At 35.9% G+C, this 22,112-nt stretch overlaps 1 long non-coding RNA gene across 1 annotated transcript in view; it reads right to left on the bottom strand.

Moving 5' to 3' along the window:
• Positions 1 to 1,763: 1,763 nt before the first annotated feature.
• LOC147915904 (uncharacterized) overlaps positions 1,764 to 22,112 on the bottom strand; it is a 60,168-nt gene continuing 39,819 nt past the window's right edge. Inside the window, exon 3 of the long non-coding RNA XR_015553545.1 lies at positions 1,764 to 2,485. This is a non-coding gene — a long non-coding RNA (uncharacterized LOC147915904). The remainder of the gene's footprint in view (positions 2,486 to 22,112) is intronic.

Below are 22,112 nucleotides of genomic sequence, written 5' to 3'. Positions count from 1 at the left end.
GCGCCACCCCAAAATGTGTCTCTATAACATGAGGATTATTTTAGGCTGATTAGCTTTAAGAAAAAAAAGACTCGGAAAGTTTTTTTTGTTACCTCCCCTTTAACTGCCTAAAGAATTTAGATAAATGGCCTGCAACAGGAAAAAAGCTATTACCAGAGATATCTACAAAAATTATGTGCTGTGTGGTGGGGGAGACCTGGCAGGACCCAGAGATCAGGGTCCTCTCCATATCCCACTGTCTCTGCATGGCATTGAAAATGTTTGTTTACCAAACATTTGCTTTTCATCTCCATGTGAATTGCCTTCCTCCGCTTTGAAGTCCCAGACCACTACCCCCAGCATCCTCTTTTGTCTTTAGCTGAAGATGGTATTAAAGGTGAGGGCTTTGACCATTTAGGCAAGTTACTCAGTTTGCCTGGGTTTGTCCCATGTATACACATTATTAAATCTTGTTTAATTTTCTCCTGTTAATCTATCTCATGTCAATTTAATTCTTAGACCAGCCGTAAGAACCTAGAAGGATAAAGGAAAATTTCTCCTAATTGTGATTCATAGTCTTTGGCTCTACTCAATGCTATAGGAAACTGGATTATTTATGTATTTTTTATTATAGACTATTTTCTATTCGAATGTTACCACATGTAGGAAAGAAGTCCTTAGCCCTGTAAGGGCACACATCTCCAAGGCGTTCCTTTAAGAGAAGCATTAAATCCTACAGTCACCTGTAACCCTCAAATAGTACTGTGTGATATTTAAATGCTATATATAACTGTAGAGAAAATAATTTCTCCTTTCCTCCCTTCCCAGGACTTAATATGTATTTTTTGAGAAGCACTGTATTTGTTTAGAGTATTAAATGAGTGGCATATTGAGAATATTTAAAATTCATGAGTATTCTATTTATATCAAATGCGGAAATAGTGTTTTATATTTCAAGAAATTTTCTGTGCCAGATTGCAGAAAAAAACAACAAAAAAGATAATTTATGAAATTCAATGTTGAATATCCTGCTATCACTTTGGGGAATCATCTATTTTACCCCAGATTTCAGCAATTTATAAATAGACATGACAAAGAAGATAAAGGAAAGTTTTAGATGCAAAGAGCTACATGTGTTTAATGAGGACATTAGCCTCACTGGGAGGTACCATGAAGATATCACACAACCAGCCCTCAGTTAAGGCTGTTAAGATCATACATGGTCTATAATTTCTACAGGTTTTTTTGAAAATGTTTATGGAATCAAGGTTTGCTAGTTTCTTTAAGGGTAGATATCAATTACGCACAGTCCCTACTTTCAGCCTTTAAAAAAATCCAAAATATATCCCTTCCATTGGAGAATAAATTTTTTTACCTAATTAACTATCAGTGAGTATCAACTCTCTACAATAACCTCATATTCTTTTATTTATTTAATGAGGGCCATTGTCTCTCTGTCCCTCTTTGTGCTAAACACAACTCTATCTTTTCTCACATAGGCTTCCTTTACTTCCTTTCATTGAATAATTTGGTAATGTTCAGTGAATGCTTAATTTGTACCAAGAACTGTTCAACTGCTGGAAATATAGTGGTAACTGAAAAAGACAAGGTCCCTATTCTCATAATAAATATTTGTGGCGTAAATGAAGGAGTGAGTGAATAATTAGTTGTTATTACTATTGCTGTTTTGTTGAAGTCAGGCATCACTCCTTTTTTATATTTGCATCCTCTTTGCCTGGTATTGTCCCTAGGTGTTTAATAAATATAAGTTTGTTTAACAAGGATATGATAGAAACATATTCCAACAGAAATGTTTAGTAAGCAGAACCAGTGTATAAATTTAATACCAATTTTATTCTGACAATTAAATGTAAGAAGATAGCTGGAGTTGCGCTGATGAGTGAGAGGGGAAAAAAAGAGCATAAGACTCAACCTTTGGATAGATACATAGCTGAGAGTGGGGAAGTGGAAATAAACAGAAAGAAAAAACGGAACAAAAGAAAGTGAGAATTGATAATGGGAAGCAGAAAATTTTTGAGAGAGGTAAAGAAATAAAACTTTGTGGCATCATTGAAGCTAAATGAGCAGTGTATTTCAAGCACCGAATCTTTTTTTTTATTCTTTACACCAATTTTGTTTTATTAGACCATCAGCATATTTATGAATACTCATCTTTCTGCTCCTCATGTAATATAGCTGCTTGCTCACAGCTTTAAAAACTCAGAGGAAACATTGTTCATGACATGGAGCCCATATCACATCCCCTGGCTCACCTCTGAGACAGTTCTGACTTACTTCATGCTCACAGAATCCTGTCCCAACACCCTACCACATGTCTTTCTGCATTCATCAAGCACCTAATCTTGGTCCACAGAGGCAGGTCCGGAAGAAGGAAGCTGGAGAAAATGTTCTCAGATCTCACATGATGTCACAGGTTACTTTGAGAGCCCAATTTTTTGATAGTTTCATGTGGGTAAGATTTGTCTTCTCAACAATTTGTAAGCACCTGTCACAAAAGCAAAGACTGTATTTTAATTTTACTCAAATTGTTTATAACTTCTGACCCATAAATGTTGTCAAATAGAATTTGCTTTGTAGAGGAGGAATAACATTTCCTCTACCCTCTGGGTCCTTCTGGCTGGTCTAGGAATTAAATTGACATGAGACAGAATAACAGGAGAAAATCAAACAAAACTTTATAACATGTATACGTGGGAGAAAACCAGGAGAACTGAGCAAATCCCAGAATGGCTGAGGTTGTCATCTTAAATACCATCTTCAGATAAAGACAAAGGAGGATGTTGGGGGTGGGGAGAGTCAGTTACTGGAGATTACCAGAAAAGGACAGTAAACAAGAGCAAGGTTATTATGCAGATTAAATCCTTGCCTTCCGCATTGATAAGAATTTCTAGAGATAGGATCATCCTCCCCTCTTCCTGATACAGAGAGGAAGACATCTTTACAAGTGGAGATTTCCCTTTCAAATGTAAATGTCTCTTACAAAGGGTAACTTCTACTTCTACTTGGTTTTCAGAGCTTTTCCCATCTCTGCAGTTTTTAAAAGTGAACAGCCCAAAATAATCCTTATGCCAAAGAGATACATTTTGGGGTGGGCAATTCTGATCCCGTACAGCTTCTTGAAAACATTCTGACTTATCTCCACCATTGGCCACATGACTTCCATTGTTCTCTATCTCTATTGACTTTTTATATATCACAAATTTATCTTTTCTGCTTCCAGGACAATTTTATGTGTTAAATATCCTATTCAATGGTTCCATCCTTTGTTATCTTTCTTTTTTCCACCTTTGAAAAATCCTTATGAATATTAATAGTCAGGAGGAGTCACTCCCATTAGCTAAAGCTGGATCTACATAAAACACATAAGGAGCTAATAAATTTAATTAGAATCTTTGCCGCATACGTATAGAATAGATTAAAAAAATATATTTTGAGCAGTTTGAAGCTGACTCTATTTACTAATATATCCAACTTTGACTACCAAGACAGTATACTTTGATGCCCTTGCATTTAAATATGAGTTTAAATTTACTGGGAAACATCTGGCAGGGACATGCCTCCTCTATGGCCACGTAAGTTAGTCTTATCTGCATTTCTCTACTCCTACACCTAAAGTCATCCTGGCATTTGCAATCAAGTCATTCTTCTGATTATATAACTATTATTTTTAATAGTTATATTATTAAACAATTATTACCTTACATACTTCAACTAGAATATTTGATCTCTGTCTTATTCCTGAAAATCTTTGTTCCTCGATTCACCTATCCATACTAGTTTCTTTATTTTCTTTGCCTGTGTCCATATCTTGGTACCATGCACAGTATCACTGAGTCCTCTAGAACTAGGATCTAAAAGATTGCAGGAAATTATTGAAACCCTGTCTGGATCGTGCTTTCCTAGCTTCTCTATAGAACAAAAGTCTTAAGATACTGAAGGAAGGGCAGCAAAACTTATCACCTTAACAGCATATGGAAAGGCCCATCCTGGGCAAGGGGCGGGAAACTCCGGGTCCAGGCCATTAGAGATCCCCTACTAGTTGGAGAGGGGCAGGATCTCTGAGAAGGCCCCACTCCAAAGATTCAGGAACAAACAGCTGATTAAGTCTGAGACTGAACGAGAGCAATAGATAATGCGGCTCTCTCTCGCCACCTTGCTAACAAATGTCCAGCGACGTGTAGCAGCAGTCTCCTGCTGGGGGTGGGACACGAGCCTGGGAAGAGAGTGTCTCTGAGCTCAAGATACAAAGAGAAATCATCAAGTTGGAGGTGAAGCACACACTGACCAATTCTCTCTGACCAACTGGTTGGTGCCCATCCTAAACAGAATGTAATGCTAGAGGACTTTGAAGCCTATAGTGCACTGAGGGTAACAATAGTGACCACAAAGCCCAAACCCAGCACAACACCTGATTCGATCGACTTAACCTTACCCCACAATAAAGCCTAGCCAAAAAGAAATGTGCCCATTATCTGGCATGAATGTTATTTATCTCAGTTTCCACTGCCCCACACAAGGTGTCTGGCTTTCAACCAAAGCTTACATGAAGCACAAGAAAACAAGAAGTAAAACAATAGACTCAAGAGAAAAATCAATCCCCAAAACCAGCCTGAGAGGTGGCCCAGACGTTGGAACATCTGGACAGGGAATTGAAGATAATTATGATTAATATGTTAAAGGTTCTACTGGAAAAGGTAAACATCAAGAATGAACAAATAATTCCAGCAGAGATATGGAAGGAGGAGAGAGAGAGAACAGGTCAAAATAAACATTTCAAGAGATGATGGTTGAGAATTTCCAAATTTAATGAAAGAAAATAAATCAAAGATCCAAGAAACCGAGAGAATACCAAACAGGATAAGTACCAAATAAATAAGTATATAAATATCAAATAAGTAAATGAAACACAAAGAAACCACCGAGATAGATCAGATTCAAATTGCTGAAAATAATAAAGAGAAAATCTTGAAGGCAGCCGGCAAATAAAAGACACATTACATGTGGAAGAACAAAGAACATCAGGATTCACCTGAGAACTTATGCAAGCCAAAGACAATTGTGTAGTGCCTTTAAAGTGCTGAAAGAATAAAGTCTATTGACACAGAATTCTATAACCAGTGAAAATACCTTTCAAAAAATGAAAAATAAGATTTTTTTCAGACAAACTAAAAGTGACAGAATTCTTTGACAGTACATTTGAATTATAAGTAATATTAAAGGAATTTTTAAACAAAAGGAATAATATCAGACAGAAACTTGGAACTATACACACATACAGACACACACATCAGTGAAGAACATTAGAAATTACATAAATTAAGGTTAATATAAAATTCAATTCTTTTTTTATTTTTCAACAGCTGTTAAAACATAAGTCTGAAAATAATAACAACGTATTATATATTTATGGCATATGTAAAATTAGAAAGTATGACAATGATAGCACTAAAAAAGGGAAGAAATTGGTAGTGTACTTCTGTGATAGCCTCCCATTACACTTTAAGTCATATAATTTATTTTAAGGTAGACTGTAGCTAACTGAACATGTATAAACTAGCCCTCGACAAACAGGCAGCACACGGCAGTGGAGAAAATGAGATATATTTCACATTGACTTCTCCCTGCTGCCTGTGCAGAGAAAGCCACCCTCAAACAAGGAGAAAGTGTCCAGAAGCTTTAGGGGGTAGCTATAAACAAGCTGAAAATTGACCTGTAACCCAGCAGAGAAGAGTAAGAAAGGTCCAACACTGAGGGTCAGATGTAAGCACATGACTCACTAGGCAAAATTCCTCCTTTCCCCATATATACAAGGTAAACCCTGAAAACTGACACCGCTGTAAAGGACACTTAAGAAGTCCCATTTGTCATGAAGCACAGAAGATGTTTTATAAATGCTCAGCATCTATGATACACTGATTAAGAAACAGGGATGAGAGCATCCTTCCTGTGCTGCCTTGGAAACGTGAAATCATAATTTAACAGGCTCGCTTCCCTTAAAAAGGCACCATACCATGTTAAGATGCAAAGAGTTACAGCTACTAAAGCTGGTCCCGGGTTTGGCTTAAAGTCACATTTAGACCTGGGTAACTTGGGGTCGGTTGTAAGAAACAACTCACAAAAGGCCATAAACAACCACCTACATCAGGCCTAAATCCAATACTTCAGGGACACAGGAGTGAAGTACTCACTCCAAAGGGGCCATGCTCAATACATTTGTATACAGAAAGACTAACTCAAAAGCCTCTTCACCCTGAACATCAATTCTGCCCTTCTTAATACCTGGTTCATGTGGAGACAGTGGAGTTTAGAGCACTGCATGCCCAATGGCACCAAAAAAAGAGACTGGTTTTCAGAACAGTCATTGAACCAGAGGCTTATTTCCCATCCAGACAGTGTCCATGCCAACAGCTAAAGGTTTATGTTTATATAGTAAATTACCAAGATAAATATTGGCAAAGAACCTATCATGCTAAGAAATTTTATTCTTCTAATACTGATCCTTCTTAAAAGCAACTTTCACTCCAACATTCTCTGCCCTCCTATGTCCGCCCCCATCTCCTCTGATTTCTAGTGCATTCTCTAAATCTGTAAAACATTAGCAGAGAACTTCAGACTGGACCCTTGGAATTCTTTCTGATTTAGAATATGGTTTCTACCTTGGAGCCCTAGATAAAGCAGCACAAAACTTGAGTTTATTTTCCTCTCTTTCCATGCTCTTGAATGCTAAATGTATTGCTACGAGAAGGTTGAATGAAAGATTCAGGGAGAGCCCTCAGCAAAGCAGTGCAGTGGGGAAAAGATATCTTTGGTATCACCTGCAACATTAAGTTCAAGGCCTTGCACAATTAGGAAATATCTGCATTATGTTTCCACTGTGGAGAAGTAGAGATTCAGATTTGAGTTGAAGTCTACTTTCTGCTACCTAGTAATTTGATGACTTCAGCTTCCTACATTGTGAAAGGAGATCATGTCTATCTCAAGGCTGTAGTGGTATTTAATTAAGGTAACAGGAATTGTCCAAACAGCATCTGACATGTAATGTGTAACTAACATTCCTCAGTGAATGCTAACTTCTTTATTTTGGCTTCTAGAGCTTAATTTATATAATCTCCTTTCTTTATCTAATGTAAACTATATCCAACCCATTTTTTGGAAGAAGAAAGTGTACAACTCATATATTTCAAATTAAGAGATTAATGTTGCTTACGATAGGTGCTCCAAAATACATATAAATTTTTATTGCATTGTTTTATAATACAAATTAATAGTGTAAAAATATTTAAAACATTTGACCAGTTAATTTCTGTATTCTATTCTAAGAAAATAATCCAAAATAGATGAATAAAAACTAAAAAAAAATTCATGCAGAAGATGTTTATTACAGTATACGTGTTGGGGGGAAGTGTAAATTTTCTAAATGCTCAACAATAGGCGAATGATTAAGTTAATGTTGGGCCATTCACAGAGTTGAGTGCTGTATAGCCAGTGAAAAGTTCTTTTGTGGAGAAATGTTATTAAAATATTAAAACAAAGCACGTTTTTATTATTTGGTCAAAAAAATAGAATACAACATTTTACATAGATTATTAGATTAATAATATAAAATACATATTTATATTGTATGTAAGATATGTAAAATACAATATACGTATACAAAGATACGTGTAGACACATATATACCATTTAAATATATTAAAAATATATGCATATTATATATGTATACATGTAAAGAGTGTCTATATACATATAAAGAGTGTGTGTGCAGATGTGTGTATGCATATGTATTTATGTGTATATACAGATAATATATATTGGGCATAAGAATATTTACTGGGCATTCATTAAGGATCAGGCAGTGAGCTAAGTGTTTTATATGTATTATATAACATTGTCATGTAAAAACCCTGGGTTAAGTTCTATCATCTCTTTATTTTGCAAATAAAGAAACAGCCTTTAGAGAGGTTAAACCATCCAAGAATATTGTACAAAGTCCCATAGCTGAGAAATGGGGCAGACTTGGGAGTTGAAATCAAGTCTATCTGACTCAGCGTGGATGCACCCTGCCTCTAAGTCTCTAGGTTCGATGGGCATTTATTGAAGCTAAAATGTGCCCGACAGAAAGTTAGTGGTTTTCGGGCATATTGCCTCATTGAAGGTCATGACTTAGCTCTTTTATTGAAGTGTGGCTGTAGGGGTTCACAGACTGTGTTCTCTCTGTGATAATGCTGCGGTTTCTGTTTTTGACCCTGAGTGTTTCTGAGACATTGACCATGAGCTGCTGCTTCTTTCGCTGATTTCAATGCTTGACCCTGACTTCAATCGCTGACTTCTGTCTCCTGACCTTTCATCTAAAGAGTTAATTTCTATTTGTAATACTCAGCTTTAGCCTAGGACTATATTTATTTATTTATTTATATTTTAATTTAAATATAAACATTTATATATATATATAAAACACTTCTATTTCTGGTATACAGTTGTACAGAACAGTGGGTCTAGGAAGCAAAAAAACTAAATTAAAATACTAGCCTCAATATTTTTTATCATGATTTTGGGGCACTTCACTTTAGTTCTGTTTCCATATCCTTAATGATATCTACCTCAAAGATTTTTTTTTTTTTGTGATGAAAATCGGCCCTGAGCTAACATCTGCCAATCCTCCTCTTTTTGCTGAGGAAGACTGGCCCTGAACTAACATCCATGCCCATCTTCCGCCACTTTATATGGAATGCCGCCACAGCATGGCTTGACAAGCGGTACGGCGGTGCGCACCCGGGATCCGAACCAACGAACCCCGGGCCGCCACAGTGGAGCGCGCACACTTAACTGCTTGTGCCACTGGGCCGGCCCGTCAAAGATTTTTTTTGAAGACTAAACAAACAATGTATGTAAATGTGCCAAGCATAGTTTCTGGCACGTTGTAAGCATGTTATAAGTTATCATTATTATTACATTTTTTAGCTTCCTGTGTCCTTCACGCTCTCCCCTCTTCACCCTCATATAGACAGCCACATTATTTGGGGTGATTTTGAACAGTGTGTATTACACAATTAAAATTTATCAACATTTTTTAATCACAGCTGAAATCTCACCTTTGTTAAATAGGTTCAAACACTCATCTGCCTTCCACATCAGTTACTTGCTTCAATGCAACCTCTGTAACTACTCAGGAGGAGGAGTACGAATGGCCCCTCTGTTGACTAACCACAAATCTGCTGGCATGAGAAGGTAATTTGAGAATAATGAACATTTCTTCAAGGTACGCATTGAATCTACTGTAAATTCTTCCCTTTAAGTTTACTCATCTATCAAATAGAACAGGAGGTTTTCACCTTATCTTCTGGAAATTGCTGCCAAGTGTATATATTGATTTAGCTGGCCATTTAATGGGCTGGATGTGTATTATATTTTACCACATTGGTAAACGGGGTTTATTTAATCTCATTCTCAGTTTAAAAGATTTCAGCACTGATAAAATCTGCAAAGACAGATGTGCAATAAATTGTGCTCTTTTAATGGAATTACTACAGAGAATAAAATGCCAAAGAAAGATGCTCACCCCAAAGCATAAATCGCCTAAGTATTTCTCTACTTCAAATATGTTTTGGAAGAAATGCTGTTGACAAGTTGAATTATTTAACCCTTGTAAATACAGCTTCTCTTTTAAAAAAATATTTTCCTCGTGTCAAAGTCATTTGCTAAAACAAGTAAAGAAAAGAAAAAGAATGGAAAATTATATCATCCATTGGATTGACTTATTCAGCAAATTGGAGTAATGCAAGCAAGATTACATTTAATTTTATACCTATGACCTACATCACCTGGCCACAGTAAGCAAACTATGCACATTAAGTTAAATATATATATATTTATATGTTTGCCTCAAAGTTCCCCTTCCTGCTTGCTCCACATCTGACAATCACTAGTTTACTGTATATATTTCTGGCTGTTTTATGTCCAGTTTTTTGTTGTATATTCCTCACCATATTTCTTATTCTGCAAGCCTCTTAGGAATGATTAAATTCTATTCTTCATTTGGCTTCCATAGAGATTATACGCAAAATAACGGTAACTAAATATAGGTGAATAATATTTGTATTGGCAAAAGACTGATTCACACTCATAATGATTTCAAAAAAATGTAAAAGTCTAGAAAAGAATGTTGAAAGAGTAAAGAAAATGTACAAATCAATCAAAATTGGTCATTCTTTTCATTTGGTAAATTTCCATAAGATTGTGCTGTGTGTACAATTTTATCTTTTGCTTTGACTCAACATTATGTCATAAGCATTTCATCAAAACTTTTAAGCATTTTTTATGGCTGCATAGTAGTCCATTTAATGGATGTATCATCATATTTTTGGATATTTACTTTTATTTCTGAATTTCTGCTCTCATAATTAATGCCACAAGAGATAACCTAAATTTGAGATTTCCCCTTAAGATATCACTAGATCAGCATGTGTACATTTTTTAAGTTCTAGAGAAATATTGCCAACTGGTTTCCAAAAATACTATAAAGTGTACAAAACCTTATCTGGAATTCTTAAATCCAAAATACCCTGCAACCTAAAAGTCTTTTTATAACTTAGTAACAAAATCTGACTTACCCGAACTCATTGTGTGTCAAAAGCTGACCTAAACTGATATAATGTGAGGTGTCAGTGCTTTGCATCCAAAACTATTAGGAACATATCTACAGTTGAACAACCTGGGTTTATTACTTGGTGTAAAACACATACCATGAGGAGCCCTGGGGTATCTCAGTAAGAGAGTGTTAGAAAGAACCTATTACAGGTCTTGGGCTTTGCTTGGGTGATGTTGGATTGAGTCTGCAGAAGTGGAGTTGGCTCTAGATTGGACACTGTCAGAAGACGGGCAATTCTTTGATTGGGTATCTCAGTAAATCTTATCTATAGAGAAGGCAGGCTATAATGACAATAAAGCTTTACCAATAAACAATTGGTAAAGAAGTAGCAGCCACTCATTTTAGTCCGGAGAGTGAACAATTGACATTGATTTTATTTGCGCTTAGACAAAATTATGAAGTAGCCATGTTTTGTCTCACTTTATGATGGAATCGAAGTAACCTTGTCCTAGGTTAGTGGTCTGAGATTGTTTATGTGAGATGATAGGAAAATACCATGGTCGAGCTGTGAGGGCCAGGACAGCTTTAGGATGTGAGAGGCTCCTTTTGTTTTACTTTCTCAGAGGCTAATTACACACTTTGTTTGTTCTAGTTTATGAAATATCCATATATTTTGCAGCAAAAATAATAAAATGTTCATTATGAGTGCTGAAAATTGTCTTCACCTTGTACTATCTGAAAAAAAGTGCATTCCATTATACATTTGTCTCCAGGCTTTTAAGATAAGGGTGTTTGGACTTGTACCATTTTATAATTGTATGTGCAAATAAACTGAAAGGGCCATTTTATTGCATACTTGTCAGCACTGAGTATCCTCATTTTCAGAAAGCTTATTTTATTGCATAAGTGGAGTGATGTGCCCAGTTCCTAATGGGATGTCCATGTGACGCTCTAATATTGGAATCGAGTATGACAAAAGTTACAGTCCACAGGCACTATAACTTTTTTTTCTCTCTTTCTATTTCCTGGAGATGTCCAATAACTGAAGCCCAGGGAACAAAGAGAGGGAGAAAAGAAACCACTTCTTGTTTATGCCCATGTCGCCAAGCTTCCTTCGTATCAGAGAGTGATGATAATTTGAAGTTGATCAATATTCATATTGTTTAACATAGTAAACAAATATTAAAACTACTATTTAAATTAATTAATGCATATAATTTATTGAAATAAAATCAGCAAAGCATCTTGTTCTCTGGACCATGCATCTACCAGTAGTCCAAAAATTTATACTACACTGAAATATCTTGAAGTAATTGTTCAAAATATATTTTCTCAGCCTTCACTCCATTATATTCAGAATGTGGATGCCTGTGGTAGAGCCGGGAATCTGCAGTGCATGGATTTTGTTGTGAATTACTCTATAGTGAGGTACTCTCCCTCTTTGAACCTGATATATAAATCAGTTATCAGCTTCTCCCCTAACCATGGACACAGTTAACAAGAAAGTCCTGGTAAATGAATGGGTATTTCAGGCAGCGTTGCAGTCATGAAACGCTTTGGAATAGGTTCCAACAATGATTGTACAATACTTGGAGCATATGGTCTTAGTGTTAAAGTGTGAACATGGAATATACAATTATTTTTAAATCTTGATCTTAAAAATATGCTTATCTGTGAAAAGCTTTCAGAGAGAACTTCTCTATTGAGATGGCTTTCCTGAAAAGATCTTCAGAGTGGCAAGTAATACTTAAATATTGGAAGATACAACTTGAAATTGACACAACTTCAACCCTCCCCTCAGAGAACTTTGGATTGTAATCTGAACTGTTTAAGAAAGGAGCCTGATACTGCAATTAGGTACCAATATTTAGCACAGGGCTCTATGATTCCCTCTAGAAGAATGCTAATGGCCTCTGTTGCTAACGCAGAATAGGATAGCAGAGACACCTCCTTCTTGTGTTTCTCAAGTGGACAAATAGAAGGAATCAGTAGAAGTGAGTGTAGGGGTGGAAAAGGCAATGATCAAGAGACGATTCAAGATGCTTGCAAGAGGGCATGAAGCAAATCAGAAAATCAAGCAAGTCATCACTAAGTAAAAGAAGAAATTGAAGAGGAGCCCAGACAAGGTCCATTAGCATAGTTATGAACTCAAGGCATAGTAGGGACGTTTAGGAAGTAGATAAATCGATTGTTCATCTACTCAGATCTTTCCTCCTGGAATTAACACTTGCTTGGTATTTCTTGGCTTTACTGAATAGAACTATCCCAGACTCCTTTTCTTTTCCTAAACCAAGTATCAGCCAAATATTTCTGCTCAAAAATTCATACTGGATTATAATCTTCATTAGAGTATCAATTTCTCACTAAGTAGGGCATTATTATTCAATTGTCATTCAATTCACATGCCCAATTTTATTTTTTAAAACCTGAAATGAAATGCAAATGCAGTTTAAATAATGCCCTGTGCAGGTGCTGATGCTTCACACCCGCTGGACTCCTCCACACCGGGAAAACAACATGAGCCCATGTGGGAAGCTGCCCATGGGTTCTCCACAGAGGGGAGAGAAAGAAGAGACAAAGGAGAAGAAGACAAATACATAAGCCAAGTACCTCATGGAAATGACTTTCTGGCATGGAGCAGTTTTTCAATTCCCTGTAGACAGTACAGCTCCATTTTGTACTCAGTGTAGCTGCTAAAGAAATCCTACTTAAGATTAAGCCATGAGTTGTGTTTTTTTTTAATTCATTTCTGATGGACTAGGTATAGTAACATGTCAATTTATCCTCAATTCTTAGACTCACACACTAATGTTAATGAAACCACATTGGTTTCCACACAATTAGGAAAATGTTCTGAATTTTCCACAGCAATCCTGATTTTAAACATTATTTTCTTCTTTCCTCACAAAATATTGAAATACTTGGAAATACTATGTTTTCATAACTCACAGTAGTGAAAATAAAATGTTTTTCAATTTCAAGCCTTGATTTCTGGTTTATAAATCATTATCTTATTTTAGAATATACAATCATGTGCCACATAATGACATTCAGTCAACTGATGGACCACATATACAATGATGGTCCCATAAGATTAGTACCATACAGCCTAGGTGTGTAGTAAGCTACACCATCTAGGTTTGTGTGAGTACACTCTCTGATGTTCACACAACTGTTAGCGCATAAAGGGCCCATCTGCTCACCACGAAACAAAAGCCAATCGTCAAGGGGCAAGATAGTGGCAGAGGAAGGGCATTTTATTACAGCTTGCTAGCAAGAGGAAAGATGGCCAACTAATGTCCAAAAGAACCATCTTAAGGGGGCACAATATCTTACGGCAGTTATATAAGCCGGTGGGTTATAGGGGAGGGGGTTAGGAATGTTGACCTTCTGGTGTTACAGACTGGGAGTCACCACACCAGATCTTTCAGTTTTCATTGATGATGGCTATCAGTATAGACTCTCTGTTTGTGGGTCATCATATTCCTAAGGAACTCAAAAGAAAAGAGTTACCATCTTATCGCAGCTGGGAGGTACATGCACAAGCAGAGTTCATAAAATCCACAAAGCAGTTAGATCTCCTGGAGGGTGCATACCCAGCTGGGTTAGTTAGTCAGAGGTCATTCAAAGTTACAATAGGGTTTCTTTTCTATAATATGTCATGTCAACCTTGTCTTGAGCTCATATCAGAACAATGAAATCACCCAACAACACATTACTCAGAACGTATCCCCGTCGTTAAGCAGTGCATGACTGTATAACATTTATATAGATCTATCCAGTTTGAAAAATGAAATGTGAGACAAGGAATGAAGAGGAGTGTTTCAAGTTCTGGTCCTTTGGTCATTTTACTGATTATGACACTGCACTAGGGCCCTTGAGCTTCTTTGACTAGTTTCTCCATCTCAGAAATAGTTTGAGATTGAGAGAACCCCAGGAAAATATTGTTTGACTTACAAAAATACCAACATATTTAGCCTCCCCAATGCCATCTGTTTCTTATCTGCCTATGTTTGTACCTTAAGTACCTCTCATGTTACTTTGAAATGATGACTTTGCAAACACATTCAAGACTAGAGCAGAATTATCTCCCAGTGCCATTTCCCTTTTAGCCACACTCTCACTCTTTTCATGTAGGACTTGTTTCATCAGAAGTTACAATGAACAACAAAGGAAGCAAAATGAGAAGTTTGAAGGAAAGATACAATGACATGAAACAAGGTAAAAAAAGATAGGGAATGGGGCTAGGTAGAACACATTTTTGAATTATATATTAACAGCATCATTGGAGATCATTGTTGAAAATTAAATGACAGAGTTGTAGTCTAGGCACCTCTGGAAACATCTCATCAATGTAGATTTTGTTCATTGAATATATCAAGCTACACAAGTTTTCAAATAACTATAGTTTATTTATTCATTTAAGAACATATACTTTTAAACTACTTTGGATAAAAAGTAATTAAAAATTATGTCACATACATCTTTGATTATAATATCCTATATGTGGGTCTTTAAATTGAATTTTAAATTATGATTCTTTCCTAATTTCTTCCAATTTGATACTGTACAGAGTTAGTTTTACAATGCTTCTAGATCTCTCACCCCAGCAGCTCTATGCATGAGTGGTTTGACATATGACTCTATGGAGGCAGAGCAGAAAAGTAAATAGTATTCTGTTCCAAGCGTCAGAAGATCTGGTTTATCATTCCAGTTCAGCCACCTGCTGCTGTGAGGTCTTGGGTAAGGCATTTAATTTCTCTAGGACTATTTACTCCTCTAAAACAAAGGTTGAACTCCCTGCCAACTCACTGTTCTGCCTCCACAAAGAAACAATAGGGAATGTAATGTAATGTTTTAAAAATAATTATTCATGATGATAATAACAGGATAATTGCCATTCATAATGAATACTCATATTACATTATTAAATCATCACTGCATGTGGTCAGAAAGATGCTTATTTTATCTCCATGTTACAGGCTCAGAGAGATTGAGCATCTAATATTGAGTTTACCAAAATATGATATGCAGGTTAAAAGGTGTTACATGAAAAAAAAAAAATTAGTGATCAAATGAGTTTGAGAAATGCTGGTATAAAGAGAGTTTTAAAACATTCTATCTTGAAAGAATTCTCAGAGCTCTCAATAACCTCACATATCCCATGGATGTGTAAAATAAGGAGATGCATTTTCTGCCACATATTTGATTCAAAACTCCCTGAGGGACTACTTCTATATAGTATTATTGGAGAAGTTCCTCTAACATCACATCCTTAGCAATTGGCTGAAAAAAAAAATACTTGAAGCCAAGTTTTCACAAACCAAGAAAGTTGTTTCTACTAAAACACAGTGAAGTGTACAGAAATATGGCAATTGTGTTGAACAAGGCTTTGATGACACCCTCCTCCCTTTGCTAACTACTGAATTTTCCATTTCTCTCTTGCAGCATCTAGAGGACTCAATTGGGAGCTCCGTGACTGTGGGGTGGGAGGAGATGAGGAGAGCAATAGATAAGATTCTCATTGGACAATAAAGGGATGCTGCTGACTGCTTTGTGGACTCCATTAGTAAGCCTGCCCAAGAGCTGCTGGGAAAGCCTTATCCACAGTTGCCCCCAACTAGTGTGGAGGCACCCCGTATACACCATGTGCCTCACCCATACATTTCCCCATTCTGTGGCTGGCTCCTTATGCATGCTTCTGGGGGCAGTGATGAAAGTGAGCTTTGGTAGACAGCTGGAGACACACACGCAAAAAGTAAATCAGGGTCTGTGGGCCAGGAAGACACTACTAACTTGAGCTGCAGCTCCACCTTCCAGAAAGCAACAGAGAAGCTATCAGCAGCCAGCCTGGTGCCTTGTAGGATCAAAAGAAGGCAGACAAACTTAAGAATTCTACCACAAGATAGAGCAAGAAGGGTGGAACAGGTGTATTCATACAAGGTCTGAGAATACCTCAGAGTCTCTGCAGGACTGATAAAAGATATTTCTTCCTTGAAGGCAGTTAGTAAAGATTGGAGGAGGTAACTGCTACTTCACATGAAAAGATAGAAATGCAAAACTCCAAGGAACGTGAAAAATTAAGGGAACTTGACACCACCAAAGGATCACAATAATTTTCTAGTAACTGGACCCCAAAACATGGAGATCTACAATTTACTCAATAAAGAATTCAAAATAGTAGTATTAAGGAAACTCAATGAGCTACAAGAAAACAAAGAAAAACAATTAAACAAAATTAGGAAAACAGTACACGAAAAAATGAGAAACAAAACCAGAAATCATAAAAAAGAAATAATCAAAGTCTGGAGCTGAAGAATTCAATGAATGAAATGAAAAATGTGAAAAATGAAAAATTTCATGAAAAATTCAAAAATGAAATGGACAAAAACAGAAGAATAAACCAAACAGAAAAAAAGAATCTTTTAGAAGATATAGAAATACTGAAATTATCCAGTCAGAGGAGAAAAAAGAAAAAATAATGAAAAAGTGTGAAAGCCTACATGATCTATGGGAAACCATAAAATGAAACAATATGCAAATTATAGGAATTTCAGAAGGAAAAGAGAGGGAGAAGGGGGCAAAAGGCTTATTTAAAGAAATAATAGCTGAGAACATTTCAAACCTAGGGAGAGATTTGGACATCCAAGATCACAAAACTAATAGGGAACCCCCAAATTTCAATCCAAATCTTCTGTATAGAAAATCCTAAAAGACTCCAGCAAAAAACTGTTAGAAGTAATCAATGAATTCAGTAAAGTTGGAGGGTACAAAATCAAATAGAAATCAGTTGCGTTTTTATACACCAACAGTGAAATATTTGAAAAGGAAATAAAGAAGATAATCTCATTTGCAATAGCATCAAAAAGAATAAAACACTTAGGGATAAATTTAACCAAGGAAGTGAAAGATCTGTACACTGAAAACTACAAGACTTAATGAAAGGAATCGAAGAAGGTACAATAAAATAGAAAGATGTCCTATGTTTATGGATCAGAAGAATTAATATTGTTAAAATGTGCATATTACCTGAAGCCATCTATAGATTCAATGCAATACCTAACAAAATTCCAATGGCATTTTCTACAGAAATAAAAAAAACAATTCCAAAAATTGTATGGAATCAAAAGAGATCCCAAATAGTCAAAGCAATGGTGAGAAAGAACAAAGTTGGAGGCATCACACTTCCTGATTTTAAATTATACTACCAAGCTATAGTAATCAAAACAGTATGGTACTGGCATAAAATTAGACACATAGACAAATGAAACAGAATTGAGAGCCCAGAAATAAACTCTCGCATATGCAGTCAACCTATAATTTACAAGGGAGCCAAGAATACTCAATAGGGAAAGGATAATCTCTTCAATAAATAGTGTTGGCAAAATTGGCTAACCCTATGAAGATGAATAAAGTTATACCCCATATTACGCCGCTCACAAAAATAACTCAAAATGGATTAAAGACTTAAACATGAGAACTGAAACCGTAAACCTCCCAAAAGAAAAAGGGAAAAACTTGATTCTGGTCTTGGAAATGATATTTTGGATATGATGCTAAAAGCACAAGCAACAAAAGCAAAAGTTAATAAGTGGGACTACATCAAACTAAAAAGCTTCTGCACAGCAAAAGAAACAGTGAACAGAATCAAGAGGAAATCTACAGAATGGGAGAAAATATTTGTAAATCATATATCTGATAAGAGTTTAATACTCAAATAGTATAAAGAGCTCACACAACTCCATAGCAAGAAAAAACTCCAAACAATCTAATGAAAAAATGAGTAGAAGAAGTTAAAAGACATTTTTCCAAGGAATTCATACAAATTGCCAACAGGTACATGAAAAAGTGCTCAACATCTCTAATCATCAGGGAAACGCAAATCAAAACCACAATGGGATATCATCTCACACCTATTAGAATGGCTATTCTCAAGAGATAAGAGATAACAAATGCTGGTGAGGATGTGGAGAAAAGAGAACCCTTGTATACTCTTGGTGGAAATGTAAATTGTGTCAACCTACAAAAACAGAAACCAGTTTAAGAGGCAAAGCATTTATTTGGGATCACAGAATTGCAATTTGGGGCACACAGATTCAGGCAGAAACCCAAACAGTGTCCCAATTACAGGAGAAGGGCTCAGGGTTTTTATGAGAAAAAGGGAGGAAGATGAGCTAAGTAAAGAAGAGTTTGTTGGTGCTAGATGAGGTAAGGCTAGGTTTGTGTTTCACAGATTGGCTTGAGATTCAGTCATCAGGCAAAAGGCTAGACTTGTACTTCATTGACTGGTTAGCAATTTGGTCATCAGCAAAGTCCAATTTCATCAGTTCTTACGAACAGGATATTCTTGTCCTTACTGACTTCCTGGAAAGTTGGCGATTTTGTCCGGTTTTGAGGATAAAGAAAACAAGATGTATGAGGCAATTCCTCTGAAATGGCTACTCCAGCTCTATTTTATTTTTTATTTTTTTTATTTATTATTTTTTTTGTGAGGAAGATCAGCCCTGAACTAACATCCGTGCTAATCCTCCTCATTTTGCTGAGGAAGACTGGCTCTGAGCTAACATCTATTGACAATCTTCCTCCCTTTTTTCCCCCAAAGCCCCAGTAGATAGTTGTACATCATAGTTGCACAACCTTCTAGTTGCTGTATGTGGGATGTGACCTCAGCATGGCCAGACAAGTGGTGCGTCGGTGCACGCCAGGGATCCGAACCCGGGCCGCCAGCAGTGGAGCACGTGCACTTAACCGTTAAGCCACGGGGCCGGCCCTCCAGCTCTATTTTAATATGGCTCCATTCATGTCATCTTTTTACATTTCTCCCTTTTGATCAAGATCTTTCTCTGAAAGTATTTCTGATCAAACACTTTCCAGTTCATATAGTCCCATGTAATTAACATTTGTTCTTCATCTTTTGTTAGCAATTTTATGAAGCCATCATTCTCTCCATTAGACTTCTGTAATTTCTTACCCACTTCAGTTTTATGATCTGAAAGTTTATCAGAAACCTGTATTTTATAGTGTCAGTGTCCTTTTCATGAATCTCTCTGAAGATGAAATGTATTTGCAAAAGCATCAGAGTAAAACAATAGCTGTCTATAAATGAAAAAAGACAACAATATAATTCAATTGACAAAGAAACTTGGTTATTCATTTTTTTTTTGTGAGGAAGATCAGCCCTGAGCTAACATCCATGCCAATCCTCCTCTTTTTGCTGAGGAAGACCGGCCCTGAGCTAACATCTATTGCCAATCCTCCTCCTTTTTTTCCCCAAAGCCCCAGTAGATAGTTGTATGTCATAGTTGTACATCCTTCTAGTTGCTGTATGTGGGATGCGGCCTCAGCATGGCTGGAGAAGCGGTGTGTCGGTGCTTGCCCGGGATCCGAACCTGGGCCGCCAGTAGCAGAGTGCGCGGACTTAACTGCTAAGCCATGGGGCCAGCCCGAAACTTGGTTATTCTTATGACATACAACATTTTAAGATAACTAGAATTACAGTTGATAACATTGTACCAAGACATGTTAGATTTTTTTTTTAATTTCATATAATTTCTGGAACACATATTAATAATATTCACTCATACAATATAACCTAAGAAAGTTTATCATCATTTATTTGACAATGCCCCCCATGTAATTTAACATACCAAATAAGCCTAATTAGTTTAATATCTCTATTTTTGTAAGTAGAGAAAACAAATCTTTCGAGGAGGGGCCCTCTGAAAAACCTCAAGGTAATTTCCATGTCAAAAAGATTTCATTTAGAATTAGATTTTGAGAAGTTTGTCAATAATATCAAAATATTTTAAAATACTTGGTCAAATAGGATCAAGAAAAACTTATAGCTCTTGTGACTAAAGACCTGATTAAAACTATACAGGAAATTACTTTGAGAAAACATAAAATCCCTGCCTTTCTGGTAGACTACTCAAAGGTAAAAAAAAAAAAAAAAACCTTTCATAATCTCTTATATCAAGAGCAGACTAAAACCCCCAATAAAAGCTGCCCTTGTAGTAGAGAGAAAACCAAATTCTAATCTAACACTAGCTTACTTTTGCTATTAAAGCTCATTTACTTAATTAAAATCATTCCAATCTTTAGCCAGCTTGACCATGCACAAAACTCTTTTCTTAGGATTCCTCTTCCACTAACCTTCTATAACTTGCTTTTTTACATTCAGAATTTGTCTTTTCTTCTTTCCCATTACCAGTCTTATTTTAGGACAAATTTACTTTCTTAACAAAAATATCTCCATTCCTTATACCTTTTTTTACTGAAAACATAAATTTACTTATAGCGTAAAGTTTTTAATGTGGCACAAGGCATGTTTGCTAATAAACCCAAACATTGTTTTATTTTTCCATGGTAAGAAGCCAAAAGTAGATAAACCCATGTTTAATAATTAATGTCTAATATTTTATCTTATTGGGAAACAATCTAGATACTCAATACATTTCCATCATTTAACTTAATTTAGCAAAACTCAAAGATTTCAAGTTACCAAAAAGTTTTGAAGTTACTTTTGAATACATATACCATAACACATAATTATTGTTAAAAGTTTACCTTTTACTTACATCTATTTAGTTTACTTATTCTCAATAATTTTGTTTAGGTTATCTACAAAAATTTTATGAGAAATTAGACAAAGTCAGCCATCAATTTTTTTTGCTGCCAAGTTTTGTAATAGAGATAATGTGGATTTGTTTGGCTTTTGGTAAACCTACGTAGAACAAAAGTTTTATATCACATTAACTTGAAAAACACTTGGGTTATTTTCTATTATATTTAGAAATTATATAAGTGCTTATTTTAACTCAATTAAATAGAGTTTTTGTAGAAATTATACCATCTGGAGGTGGAAAAATATCACATATACCTAACATACATCCATAGACATACACAGATACATAGGTAGCTGCAAGCAGAGACCTTAAATAGTTGTTGTTTTAGAATTTTACCCATGAGACGGGTGTGACAATGCAAAACTCACTAGTTTATAGAAGAACAATTAGATTCAAACTGTATTTCTGGCAGATGGAATAAATTAAGTTTATCTGTTTAGATAGCTAAAGCTTTTTTACACTAATATTTGTGGAGAAGACACTTAAGATATTAGATTTTGGGCAAGGGTGCTCCTATAGGCATTTGCCTCTTTTTACTTTTACTTTTTTCTTCGGTCTTAGGAATTAGGGATGGTCTAGATATGTTTCTGGAGGTTACAAGCCTTCTGAGACAAGTAGGGGAAGTTTTTGGGATTGGTGAAAGGGAATGGGTGGAATCTAAATAGCCTCTAGAGCTGCATATCTAGTTTTGCAAAGATTTGTAAGATAAGGACAGTTTCTCTCAATTCCTCAGAAATTGGATTGTAACTTAAATGACAACATGGTTGATCTACCTGTCCAACTATATCATCCCTAATTTGCTTCTTTCCCTCTGGGCACATAGTTCTATTTTAACTTAGGGAAGAAGGCCTATAAAAAATTTCCTTTCAGTGTTTGAATATCAGCTTTTAATTGGGCCA

Source organism: Ceratotherium simum, chromosome 11 (assembly GCF_057802395.1).
Source record: "Ceratotherium simum simum isolate JZ-2026a chromosome 11, ASM5780239v1, whole genome shotgun sequence".
Taxonomy (NCBI): domain Eukaryota; kingdom Metazoa; phylum Chordata; class Mammalia; order Perissodactyla; family Rhinocerotidae; genus Ceratotherium; species Ceratotherium simum.
This window is presented reverse-complemented; position numbering and strand designations above follow the sequence as displayed.